The sequence below is a fragment of the Myotis davidii genome, unplaced genomic scaffold (assembly GCF_000327345.1).
Source record: "Myotis davidii unplaced genomic scaffold, ASM32734v1 scaffold2305, whole genome shotgun sequence".
Classification (NCBI taxonomy): Eukaryota; Metazoa; Chordata; class Mammalia; order Chiroptera; family Vespertilionidae; genus Myotis; species Myotis davidii.
Genome location: NW_006296075.1, coordinates 136,243 through 147,665, shown reverse-complemented (window position 1 = coordinate 147,665; position 11,423 = coordinate 136,243). Strand labels below are relative to the sequence as shown.

The 11,423-nt window shown below is 45.2% G+C and overlaps 2 pseudogenes; one reads left to right on the top strand and one right to left on the bottom strand.

Moving 5' to 3' along the window:
* Positions 1-3,317: 3,317 nt before the first annotated feature.
* Positions 3,318-6,432, top strand: LOC102760183 (annotated as a pseudogene).
* A 3,613-nt stretch (positions 6,433-10,045) lies between these two features.
* Positions 10,046-11,417, bottom strand: LOC102758486 (annotated as a pseudogene).
* Between the last annotated feature and the right edge of the window lie 6 nt (positions 11,418-11,423).

Here is an 11,423-nt window from a genome sequence, read left to right as displayed (position 1 = left end):
AAGATAAAAGTTATGAACAACAAAGTGACAACAAATACATATCTATCAACAAGTGAATCTAAAAATCAAGTGAATAAAAAATCTGAAGAATAGAATAAACTGGTGAATATAATAGAATCAGGGGCATAGAAAGGGAGTGCACTGACTATTCTTGGGGGGGGGGGTGGAGGGTGGGGGGTGCAGGAATAGACTGGACAAAAATCGTGCACCTATGGATGAGGACAGTGGGTGGGGAGTGAGGGCGGAGGATGGGGTGGGAACTGGGAGGAGGGGAGTTATGGGGGGGAAAAAAGAGGAACAAATGTAATAATCTGAACAATAAAGATTTAATAATAATAAAAAAAATAGTAACTTTCACTGGAAAAACCTGGCAGAGATCTCCTTAACCTACTGATCAAAGCTAACATCACAAATATTGGAACTGACGCCATATACTTCCTTATAAGATGCACTAATAAGGAAAACAGTGTGCTCTTGGGGCATTGCTGCCAAAATACATCATCTAAATCTGACCCTGAGGCAGGACCAGCTGACAAACTGAGAAAGGACCTTAAACAATGGCCTGTCCTCTCCAAAGATGTCACCATCACGAAAGACAATGAAAACAGAGACTACAAGACTCATCACTGAGTGCAATGTGCAAATTTTTGTTGGGAAGAAAAACAGCTAACATTACTATCAAGGAAAATATTGGGATAAGTGATGAAATTTGAATATGGGCTGAAGATTAGTTAATAGGGTTGTATTGATATTATATTTCCCGATTTTGATAGTTGTACTGTGATTAGTAAGGGAATATTCTTGTTCTCAGGAAATACATACTAAATTATTTAGGAGTCAAAGGACATGTCTTCAACTTCCTCTCAACTGGCACGGCGGGAGGGGGGTAAACATTTGTATATAATAAAATGATAAAGTATAGGGGCAAAAAGCAAATTAATGAATGGAAAAGGGACATATGAGAGTTCCTTGTACTATTCTTACAGAATTCTTATTTTATATGTATAGTATATAATTTTTAAAAACACACAATAAAACTAAACCAGATGGCAATTAAAATATTTTATAACTTTTAACTGCTTGTTCTAATGGTCCTAAGCCTTTATAGAGCTTCAAAATACCTGCCCTGTCTTATTTGTTTCCAGCTGCTGGGATCTAAGATGTCTGACGCAGACTCGGGTAGAAATCGTGCCCACAGTGCAGATTCCAGCAGCTTCCTCCTCAGCTTGCTCAGCCAGCAGCTTCCGCCGGCGCCTGCTCACCTGTTGTCATGGAAACAACGTCTGAGCGCAGGAGTATCTGGATGCGGCTGGCTGGCTTGCTCCCAATCTTGATGTCCATGGACACCTGAGGGTTTGACAAGGCCTCTTTGGCGGGGCCTCTCCTGGGTGAAGAAATCGCTAGGTTAGAGAGAACTCCCTGAGCAGGCCAGCGAGCAGTCTTCTGCACACACACCCAGAACCAAGTGCAGGGAGCAGGCTGGAGGGAGGTGCCGACAGGGGAGGCCTGGGCCCGCTGGGGCTGCAGCAGGCAGAGGCCATGGCCATAGCACCAAGCTGGACCAGCAGCAGGAGACTGCAGCACTAATTCCAGCCCACCCTGCAGGCACGGACCTCATCACACTCCACCTGCCCTCAGACACGCAGGCTTGCTCCACCCTCCCTCCAGTCACGTATAACACTGTTCGGGCCCAATACAACTCTCAACACTTCAAACCCCAGCTCAAGCCCACTCACCTCACTCCAGTCAAAGAGACGCTAACCTCTCCCTCTTGCCTAACCCTACATACTCACAGGCTGGCTGCACTGGGACCAGGGGGGGCAGCCCTCTTCCTGTGCCTCAGTGCTCAGAGACAAGGGAGGAGGTTGGGCCTTGCTTTCTGCTCCAAGCAGACCAGGCTGACTAGGTAAATAAAACATTCATTACAAACTCTCCATTTGTTTGATATAGAAAACTACTGTCTTTGACCACCTTGTAGTGTAGCTAGGTCAACATACAGGCATTGAGCCCGGCCAGTGTGGCTCAGTGGTTGAGCATCAACCCATGAACCAGGAGGTCATGGTTTGATTCCCGATTAGGGCATATGCCTCTGTTGCAGGCGTGATCTCCAGTGGGGGGCGTGCAGGAGGCAGCTGGTGATTGGTTCTCTCTCATCACTGATGTTTCTATCTCTTTCTCCCTTCCTCTCTGAAATCAGTAAAAATATATTGAAAAAGAAAAAATAATACAACAAAACATAGGGGTACTGAACTATCTGGCCAAGCACTGGGGGTAAGTCTGATAAGGTTCTGCCCTTGAAGAATTGGCTATGCAATGGGGAAGGGATGTCCACAACTGAGGGAGGCACACATCCCACACTGATACAGCCTGGCTTCAAATCTCAGATCCACCACTTACAGGCCGTGTAATGTCCGACAAGTTATTTGACCTCACTGTTTTGACCTCACTGTTTGCCCGTTTTGTCACCTAGAATTGGGGATAATAATAGTATTTATCTCAAAGGATTATCAATAGGATTAAATATTTGTAAAGCAGTTAGAACACAGAGTAAACAACAATGAAATGTTTGTTAAATAAGTAATGCCAAAACAAAGCAGTAAATGCTTGGAGAGAGGGTTCTACGGAAGCCCAGGAGGGACACTAACTCAACTGGAGGACTAGAGAAGTTTCCTGGAGAAGGCAGCAACTGAGCTCAGTTCTGACAGGGAGTAGGAGTTAACCAGATCAAATAAGTTGGAAAGGGCATCTTAGGCAAAGGAGCTGCTTATGCATAAACATAAGATTTATAGGTAACTACAAACTTTTGTTTCATAGAATAAAAACATGGCAGCCCTCCTATCCCAGACTCAATCCAGTCATGAGGGACCCCGAGAACGCTGAGAGCGACGTCATCAGATCTGTGCTCAGGCAGTTCCCCCTGCTGCTCAGGACAGGACACAGGCCTGGGGCACAGAGACCAGCTACTGTCATTACTCACAGGAGAGATGACAGAGGATAAGCCAAGAAAATGTGGCAGGAACAAACCGGAGGGGAGAGATCCCGGAAGACGTAAAAGATAAAATTAGCCGGCTACGGCCATGCATCAGATAAAAATCGTGAGGGGCTAAGATGACACTGAGGCTCCTGGTTTGGGCAAGTATGTGGAAGACAGCAAAATTAACAAGATCAGGCCCGGGAAGACCAACCAGCGTGAAGGAGGGGCTTTGGGAAAGGCTTTGTTTATGGCGATTGTGAGACGTGCAGGCAGAAACACGTGAAGCTTGGGAGAGAGGTCAGGGCTAGGACGAGAGGCCAGAACATTGAATGGCTACGACCTCATGGGACAGAAGTGGCTGAAACTGTCCAAGGACAGTGTGGAGAGAGGAGCTGCGGGCTAAGGAAGGAACACAGAGAAACACCGCTGTCAAAGGGTGGAGACAGGAGCCCCTCCATGATTCCGAGAAGCAAAGGTCAGGATGGTGTATGGACAGGCCCGAGAGCTGCGCCTGAGGGGAGGGGCCGCTGAAACCAGGGCAGGATTAGGAAGACAGTAGATACGCATGTGTGTAACTTCCGTCACAGGCAGAGGGACTCCCAGAGCAAGGAAAGTTGTCACTGGGAAATGTCAAGCCTTCAAGTCAGGTCTTAGCAGAGGCAGATGACAGTAAAGAGGGACTAAGCTGGCCCTGGCCAGTGTGGCTCAATTGGAACATTGTCTCGTGCACCATAAAGGTTGCAGGCCCTGGCTGGTTTGGCTCAGTGGATAGAGCATTGGCCTGAGGACTGAAGGGTCCGGGGTTCGATTCTGGTCAAGGTTACATGCCCTGGTTGTGGGCTCAATACCCAGTAAGGGGCATAATAGGAGGCAGCTGATCAATGATTCTCTCTCATCATTGATATTTCTATCTCTCTCTCCCTCTTCCTTCCTCTCTGAAATCAATAAAAACATAAAAAAATAATCTGAAAAAATAAAAATAAGGTTGCAGGTTCAACTCCCCACTCAGGGCAAATATAGGAGGCAACCAATCAATGTTTCTCTCTCCGTTCCTCTCTCCAAAATTAATAAAAACAACAGCTGGGCCAATGTGGCTCAGTGGTTGAGTGTCGACCTATGAACCAGGAAGTCACAGTTAGATTCCTGGTTAGGACATATGTCTGGGTTGCGGGTTCGATCCCCAGTATGGGGCCTGCAGGAGGCAGCCGGTCAATGATTCTCTCTCATCAACAATGTTTCTCTCACTCTCTCCTTCTCCCTTCCTCTCTGAAATCAATAAAAATATATTAAAAACAACAACAAAAAACCACACAACGTATCCTTGGATGAGGATTAAAAAAAGAAATAAGATGGCCTAGCTGGTTTGGTTCAGTGGATAGAGTGTCAGCCTATGGACAAGGGTCCCAGGTTCAATTCTGGTCAAGGGCACATGCCGGGTTACGAGCTCAACCCCCAGTAGGGGGCGTGCAGGAGGCAGCTGATCAATGATTCTCATCATTGATGTTTCTCTCTCTCTCACCCTCTCCTTTACTCCCTGAAATAAATAAAAATATATTTTAAAAAAAGAAAAAAGAGGGACTAAGCAGAGCAAAAGTAAGTCCCACCCTTGTCAAGGCGGGAAGGGCACAGCTATGTCTGTGTCTGTGTCCAAAAACAAGACTTTGATGGGACAATGCCTCTGGCTTTGCTGAGAATCTCCGCCTCTATTACTTCCCTGGAGGAGCCACATTCTCTCCCTACGACAAACCACTCCATTCACGCACACACTACCACCCCACAGGAAGTAAGACAGAGATGAAAATGCAAAGGGGCCAACGTCAGGGACACGATGGGGAATCTGTGGTGGCCACTCACCTGGTCTGGAAGAGCCATCCTTAATCGCCATCACTGGTTTGGTCAAACTGACATGAATTGTTCTTCCAAAGAATTCAGATTCATTCTGAAAGGACGATAACACATCAGCTCCTTAAACCTCAATAGATTAAAAGAACACCTGACAGCCTGCCATTTACTTCTAAGAAGTCTGAGACTGACGATTAATTCTAAACTAGGAGCCTGCACCCCCTCTCCCAACAACAAGCTAAGCACAAAACTAACCATTAAAGGGTCCCGGAGACACCACACACTTCCTTTCTCCCAACAGGAAGGTCTGTGCCGACATGATCTTCGGATCTGAAAAGATAAGGATGAATGCAGTTACCCAGTACTGAGTCCCCTTAAAAGTCAAGATCAGCACTGAACTGGAAAAAACTGGGATTGCTGACTGTTGAGAGATACATTTCATGGAAGAGTAACAGAGAACACGGGGAGAAGTACGGACTATTCCATTGTTCAAGGATAAGTGATATGAGGGCCCTCCGCCAAGATGGCAGCAGCCGAAGAAGACGGGTTACTGCGGTGCTTCTCCCCAAGCTGTTGGCGATCAGCAAGAAGTTTCCAGACGAAGTGGAAGTAGCAGCTGAACCCAGCAGTTCCTGGGTAATCCAAGAGAAGGTGTTGAAAGGACTACACCTCCTTAAGAAGGCTGCCAAAGTGTTATTGCAGCTCGACTTGTTCAGCCAACATGAAGAGTTGGAAGAGACTGCTTGCACCGACCTGAAGTGCCAGCATTTCAGGGAGCGCTCACCATGACACAAGCCAACCTGGCAGGCGCCTAGATAACTTGCTGTGGGCTCGGGAACACTTTTTAAACTACTTAACTCAGTGCCAGCCCTATCATGTGGCAGAGTCTGAGTTGCCCAAAACCAAGAACAACTCGGCTGAAGGTAACACTGCTAGTTCCTCAATGGCCCACCCTAATCTCATGGCTGTGGCACCTCAGGGATGGCCCAAAAGCAGAGGAGGAGGCGGGGTGTGGGCTGTCTGCACTGAGATCTGCTGTGGGAAGTGGTGAAGCAGATGATGGTGTGTTCACAAGTTGTACCTCCTTCACCTCGAAGGTGGACTGGTATGAGCTTAGAGGAGACTGAGAGCATCAACGAGGAGATAAAGCTCCTGAGAGAAAAAGACTCCTCAAAAGAGGCATCGACTTCTTGCTCATCTCCTCAGGCCAGGCCTCCAAGGGAACCCTTCATTCTCACTCAGAATGCACCCCAAGCCAAAATCTTTAGAGCTGGCTCTTCAAGTCTGGTGTCTATGATGGTGGGAGACTAGTAGGATCAGCATCAGAAGTTGGGAGTTAACAGATCAGGGAACAGCCAAGACAACATCAGAGGTCAGAAGAGCCGCTCAGTAACAGGAAGAGCAGGAAGGTGAGCGGATGCTCTGCCATGCCCGGGAGTGGGACCCCTGCTGGGGGTATGGCAACCCTCCCCCTCCCCACAACACAGGCTACAGGGAGCATCTGCCCCAAGGAGGAAAGCTGCGCAGTCATCCCCTCCCCGGGCTCCTGCTTCGGCTCTTACCATGAAGGCAAAGACGCTTAATCTTGCTCTGTGCTTAATAAAGTGGCAAGCAATTGAGTGTGTATTTGCTTCCTAGCTGAGGAACCAGTGGTTCTTGCTTTAGCATTATCCTTCTCACGCTGTATTTCAATTCCTTAAGTGGAAAGAAGAGCATTGAGAAATGGCTCACTATCATCAATGGCTGTAAGAATGCCCCTTAAAAAATAACAAGAGTCCCTTCTAATATAGGAGCCTGCAGAACAAACATAAGTGATACTAAGAAAAGGCAAGTAGAGAGATTTAAAACAGGGGGGGGGGGGTGGGGGGGTTTGTGTTGGATTGATATCAAACAGTGATGGGGGTGCTCAGCCAGCCTGGCTCAGTGGTTGAGCATCAACTTATGAACCAAGAGGTTACAGTTCAATTCCCGGTCAGGGTACATGCCCAGAGGGTGGGCTCATACCCAGGAGGGGGTGTGTAGGAGGTAGCAGATCAATGGTTTTCTCTCATCATTGATGTTTCTACTCCTCTCTCTCTCCCTTCCTCTCTGAAATCAATAAAAATATATTTTTTAAAAAGTTTATTTTGGACCCTTTCATAAAGATTAAAAAACATGAATTAAGATTCTTTAATAAGATTTAGGTTGCCCTTGTGCTTAGAAACAAAGATGAATAAAGTACTATTTTTATTTCCAGCAATTTTTAAAAAAATTGAATAACAGCACGAAATGATATCCTCCTTTCAAACTTAGTCATAAAGATTGATCCTAAAGATTTTTTTTTAATGGTCAAACATTTAAGGGTTTTGTGGTGGGCAAAATAATGCCCCTCAACACGTCCACATTCTATCCTTGAAACCTGAGAATATGCTTATTATATGACAAGAAGGAATTAAGGTTACAGATGGGATTAAGGTTATCAGCTGATAATAAAGAATGACACACTGTGAGAAAGACTTGCCTTGCCCTTGCTGGTTTGAAGATGGAAGGGGCCCACCGTTAAGGAATGTGGTCAATCAATAGAGGCTGGAAAAGGCAAAGGAACAGGCTCTCCCCTGGAGCCTCCAGAAGGAACACAGCTGCCAACACCTCGACTGTAACTTGGTGAGACCCACTTTGGACTTCCGATGTTTGGAACTATAAGGTAACATACTTGTATTGTGTAAACCACCCAATTTGTGGTGATTTGTTACAACAGTAATAGGAATTCATTTCTTCTGAAGCACCCAGCCTGTCATAATCCTGTAGGTATTCTATTCCTTGGTTGTTAATTGGGTTAACTTCACAAGAGGGTCACTTTTCAATGGCTCAAAAGAGCCTCATTTTCTGCCCTGGCTGGTGTGGCTCAATGGATAAGAGTGTCAGCCTGCAGACTGGGTTTGATTTTGGTCAAAGGCACATGCCCAGGTTGTGGGCTAAATCACTAGTAGGGGGCGTGCAGGAGGCAGCCAATCAATGATTTTCTCTCATCCTTGATATTTCTAGCTCTTTCTCCCTCTCCCTTCCTCTCAGAAAGCAATATATATATATTTAAAAAATATATTAATACTTTAAAAAAATATATTTTGTGGATATTTTACAGAGGAAGGGAGGATAGTTAGAAACATCGATCAGCTGCCTCCTGCATACCTCCTACTGGGGATGTGCCCGCAACCAAGGTACATGCCCTTGACTGGAATCGAACCTGGGACCTTTCAGTCCGCAGGCCATCGCTCTATTCACTGAGACAAACCAGTTAGGGCAGTGGTCGGCAAACTCATTAGTCAACAGAGCCACTCAGTGAACATACCTCAAAACAATGTACCTGCCGCCCTTCCCCCCCACCCTGCCCCGCGCTGCGTATCCAGGGGCCACCTGCACCACCTCTCCCATCGCCCAACCGACCGACACACACTTCTAACGCCACTTCTTCAAAATAGACTTGCCCAGGCTGAAAAACGACTTCTGCGCATGGGCCACAAAGTTTCAATCACACTGTACATGCACGCCCACAAGTGGTATTTTGCGGAAGAGCCACACTCAAGGTGCCAAAGAGTCACGTGTGGCTCGCGAGCCGCAGTTTGCCGACCACTGGGTTAGGGTAAGTCTCACTTTTTAAACTAGAGCCCAAAACAGCAGTTTTCCATAATCACTTTTAGATATTTCATGAAATCCTGCCTCTTATGCAAGATTCATATACTCCTTTTCATCTCATGGCACATATTAACTATTACTAAAATTCTGCTACACACCAAGAAAAAAATTTTTGTTGATCTGACAAAAATTGTTTTATTCATTCATACAGGACGGCTATTGTATTTGCTGCTGTCATTCTTTGACGATCTAAGGCAGTGGTTCTCAACCTTGGCTGCACATTAGAATCACCTGGGAATCTTTTTAAAATCCTGATTTCTGGGCCTCATCCTCTGGAAATTCTGTTTCTTTGTTACTAATGTTGTGGCCCCACCCCATAAAAAAGAAACAGATGAGGCCCAGAAGTCAGGATTTTAAAAACATTCCCGGGAGGTTCTAATGTGCAGCCAAGGTTGAGAACCAGTGCTCTAAGGGAAATAGGGTCAGCACCCCTGACTAAATAGTCAGGTACTGCATGTTTTAAAAATTCTTGCAGCACACCAGTTGAAAATCACTGCCCTAGACTAAAGGTTAACAAACTTTCTGAAAAGGGTTAGAGATTAAATATTTTAAGCTTTGCAGGCCACATACAGTCTCTGCTACATATCCTCCCACCCACCTCACCACCACCCCCCTGCCCCCCGGCCCCCCGCACACACACACAACCTTTTATTTTATTTTTATTTTATTTTTTTGCACGTGTGATTTCTTTAATACACATTGCTACCAACAAATATGTAAAGATATGGCAGATTATGCATTTGATCAAAGCACTTGAAGCATAAAACAGATTCAAATGATATAAGTTCCATGCATAAAGTCCAAGAAGTTGCCTATGAATTTGTAGGCAACCCTCTCTAATCAGAATCCTTTATTCCTCAGTTGCAGATGAGATAGGGCACAATCTGTTGTAAACCAGGACAATATTCTTGAATTAAGAATGTTCTCATTAAATTGAAGACTTTCCCAAGTGTCTTCCAGCAATGTACAGTAGGTCCTCAGGTGACGTCGGAAATCGGTTCCTATGGCCCGATGTAATGCGATTTTTCGCCATAAGTCAGAACCCACTTACATAAGCACCTACATCACTCACAAGGAGCACATATACAGCAGTAATGAAATGAAACAGTAAAAAAAAATTTTTAAATAACAATTCCTGACCTTTACTTGTGGTAAATAAATAATAAAAAACAAAGCACATATGTACATACGTCGAAATGACAGAACTTTTTTTTTTTAATAAATAAATGGGAGATGGCAACGTAACCACGAAAACAACGTACGTCTCGAGTTCAACATAACCCAAGGGCTGTCTGTAGTATATTCTGCTGACCTCTTAATTTCATAAACTAACTATCCTTTGATTCCATTTTTGTCTTAAAAATTGGTTTAAATTTACATAACTCTGTACATGTTCACAAATTATTACATACACAGCATAATTTTCAAGACAATGTCTGCAAACACATGTCCTATTCAGAAAAAGAAAATTCATGTTTCCCGCCTGGCTTTCTTCATTTGTTTGGAGATTCCCAGCTAGTTCCAAACTTGGTTTGTGAACTTAGTATTTGACTTGGATTTATCTGACTCTTGTAGCATCGGTGCCACTTGGGAAGAGCTCTTGTCAGAATCACTTTTTGATAAAGTAACAGATGGATCGGTAGAAACAGCAGGTGGACGAGTCGTGATAGGATGGTTATTTTTGACGAGTGCTTCTACTGGATCTCTAGTGCTGATGGTTTTCTAAGAAAAAGCTTTTTCCTATTTTGGACGGACTTTAGATGTATTCACTGGAAGCTCTTCCCTAATCTCTTTTTCTAATTCTTCTGGGTCCTGTGCAGGAGTTATCGTCACCTTGCTGCTTCTTTTCCTCTTTAGGTTTCCTGGTTGAAAGAACATCCTCTTCCTTTTCTTTATCATCATCTGAAACGTTTTGATCATCAGTAGTCATAGACTGAGAACTGGCTCAGCAGTAGACACAGACACAAAACAGCCAAGGGTGAGAGATGCACAAGAAGCAGAATTGGGTTTAGAGGTATTCATTCCCCTATCCACACTAGACCAAGCAGCAATGTCGGAAAATATTGAATGGTCACTCCAACTCCTTCCATAGTCTTTTCCATTCGCATTAGCATCTCGTGTCTTGACCCCAAGCAGATGGCTGTTTTTCTCATCTGCAGAAGTAGATGAAACAGAGTTCCACTTCTCTTCACCTGCCATTATCTGAGAGGTGAGTTTTATGGACTTTTCATTGCAGTCTCCTCCATTTACACTGAGGTTTTCATTCAATCCTGAAGAAAACTGAAGTTTAGGATCTTCTTTTCCAGACTTGAAGTTGCTAACCCAAACATTTAGATGAGATTCACCAACATGAAATGATGCAGTTGTAAATTGCTTGGTGGTAACTATGATGGTATTTCCTATCCCAGGGAGAGCTGAATCCAATGAACCAGAACCAGTCTACACCATATCAGGTTTAGGTTGCTTTAGTTTCCCAGGCTCCTTCATCAGCTTCCTTCCCATCATGGCATAAACGGTTTTGCACTGCTTTAGCATCTGACTTTGATTCTAGTTGTTTTTCTTTGACTCGTCATTCTTCTTTTCCGCCTCTGATGGCTGCTTGGTGGTTACACTGCGAGCAACTTGCATCTCAGCCACTTCAACAGCGCGCCCATTTGGCCTAACCCAAATGAAAAAGGTTTCCAGCTCGTCGTACTCATCCGGTTGGTTGAGTGCCATCCTGTGCATCGCGAAGTGGCTTCGATAGCCAGGATAGCGAGTCGGGGCGCACACGTGGGCTGGAGGTCTGATTACCGGCCGGGGCATGTAGGGAAGGCAATTGGTTAATGCCTGCCTCGCAGCAGGATATCTCTCTCTCAGCAAGTCTCTGGGCTTCTCGGGCAGTTTCTTGCGGCCCCTCTTCTGCTCCTCGCTCCGGAGGCTCTTCAGCAGCGGC